General features: G+C 62.3%; 1 protein-coding gene across 1 annotated transcript in view; it reads left to right on the top strand.

The window, feature by feature from the left end:
• The window catches only part of LPCAT1 (lysophosphatidylcholine acyltransferase 1), a 66,347-nt gene that overhangs the window by 28,899 nt on the left and 35,001 nt on the right, over positions 1 to 2,447 (top strand). The window lies entirely within an intron of this gene.

Here is a 2,447-nt window from a genome sequence, read left to right on the forward strand (position 1 = left end):
CCCCCCCCGCCGGAGTGACGGACCTCCCCCACTGCTGGGAGTGATACCCTCCTGCCGGGACTGAGCCCCCACCCCACCCCCCCACACCCCCGCACGGCTGGGAGTGATGGAAACCCCCTTGTGTCCCATTTTGTTTGTTGTGGTTTCTTGTGTAATTTTTACTGTTGTAGTTTTCTTTTTTATTGGCATCTGAGTGCTCTCACTATCATAACATGCTACAGTGCTTGCTCCAGGTCTCCTTGGCAAGGGTGGATCCCTTTATCAGACGGCAGTTATGGAAGTCGTGGGGAGCAGGTCGGCGGGGCTGCCTGTGCTCCGGGGCTGTGCGGTGAACCCCGGGGCCTGAGTCCCTGGTGCAGCTGGGACCTCACCAAGGCCGGGCGCTCCGTGCAGCAGAGATTCATCCTCTCATCTTTGGGGACCAGATGTTCAAAATCAAGGCGCGTGCAGGCCGTGCTCCCTCCGAAGGCCGTGGGGGTCCCCTTCCTGCCTCTTCCCACTTCTGGGGGCTGCAGGCGATTCTGGGCTGTGGCCACGTGGCTCTGCCTCTGCCTCAGTGGTCGACTGCCCTGGCTTCCTCTGCATGTCTCTCCTCCGTGTGTCTCTTATAAGGACCAGTCATTGGGTGATCCAGGATGCACTCATCTTGAGATCCTTAATGAATTACCTCTGAAAAACCTTTGTCCAAATAAGGTCCCGTTCCCAGGTTCCAGGGTCAGCAGGGGCCCGCTGCTCCGTGAGGACTGTAGGGAGCCCTGGAGCCCTGCCAGCCCCTTACCCGCCAGTGCGCGGCACGGACCCTGCCCCTCACCCGCCTGTGCGCAGCACAGAGCCACCAGAGCTCTGTCCTCGGTGCTCTCCAGGGTAGCCGGGCCTGCTCTGTCCTCGGTGCTCTCCGGGGTGGCCGGGCCTGCTCTGTCCTCGGTGCTCTCCGGGGTGGCCGGGCCTGCTCTGTCCTCGGTGCTCTCCAGGGTGGCCGGGCCTGCTCTGTCATCGGTGCTCTCCAGGGTGGCCGGGCCTGCTCTGTCCTCGGTGCTCTCCGGGGTGGCCGGGCCTGCTCTGTCCTTGTGCTTTCTTCACGGGGACATCAGCACATCAGGTTCTGGGGCACAGCGGGTCCTGTGTTGGCAGTGGGAAGTGCCGAGGGCAGGAGCTTCCCGGGAGGAGGAGGGGCATCGCCCGTGGCTGGGGTCCTCAGCTGGTGCTCCTGCCGGCTCTGAGTTTCCACATGGCTCCTAACATTAGCATTCGTGTGACAGTTTTATAGAGAATATTTGGGGGCGGCACATTCTGTGGTGCTGACCACTGAGGGTCACGGCCACAGCTGGGATAGGAAGGCTGGAGGTGGGTGAAGAAACCCGGCACTGCCCTCGGGGCACTGGGTCTGTAACAGCCGGAGGGTATCCAGGCTGCGCCTGCAGCTGGGCACTTGTGGGTGGCCTGTCTGCATGGGTCAGGCCTGGAGACTGGGGGTGACCCCTAGTGGGACTGGAGGTTCTGGGGCTGGCTGCACTCAGCTGGCAGGGGAAACCTGGAGGAGGCCGAGGCGAGACTGGGCTACAGTCACCATGCAGGTGACAGCTCCGGCCCTGACACACAGCTTTCCTCACTCTAAGCTCCACTGGCCCGCTGGGCAGCCCCAGAGCCAGTCACACCCTTTGCATCCCGCACTGCCGGCACACCCAGGAGACCACATTTGCGCCTCCACTGTGGCAGAGGCCCGTGGTCCTTCGTCCTCCGCTCAGGGAGGTGCATTGTGGAGCTGTGTGCCCAGGGACCCTCACAGCTGCAGGGGTCTTTGGAGAGGGGGCTGGCCTGCCCAGAGTGAAGTCGAGCGTTGGCCAGGCTCTCCCTGTGCCCCTCGGCACCTCCCTGCGGAGACTGCTGGCGTGAAGGGGTGTTTGAGCCCTGTAGTCCGATGTTTTCTGGAGGGCTCCAGATTCCACCTCATCAGGACCGACCCTGGTGACCCAGCACCCAGCTTCATCTCGCGCAGCAGAAGAACCCACAGCCAGGCCGCTGTGCGCGGGGCCCTTGTGGAGCCGTGTGTTCCTCATCATTTCAGATCATCCACGGACCTGCAAGGGAGAGGACAGTGGCAAACAGCCTTCTCAGAAATTTAATTTAGAGCGCAGACTTAGCAGGAACCACATTGGACCCTCTGCTGTCCTGGCCTGCAGGGGCCGTCGTCCTGGGGCGTGGCTGATGGCTCTTCCACTGCGTCCCCGGAGCATGCTCTGATTCAGGAGCTCAGAACCATCTCCCAGGCTCCAGCTCAGAGACATCCCCCCAGTTTCCAGCTCAGAGACATCTCCCCCAGGCTCCAGCTCAGAGACATCTCCCCAGGCTCCAGCTCAGAGACATCTCCCCAGCCTCCAGCTCAGAGACATTTCCCCCAGGCTCCAGCTCAGAGACATCTCCCCAGGCTCCAGCTCAGAGACATCTCC

Source organism: Sapajus apella, unplaced genomic scaffold (assembly GCF_009761245.1).
Source record: "Sapajus apella isolate SASKATOON/1434 unplaced genomic scaffold, GSC_monkey_1.0 scaffold11, whole genome shotgun sequence".
Lineage (NCBI taxonomy): Eukaryota > Metazoa > Chordata > Mammalia > Primates > Cebidae > Sapajus > Sapajus apella.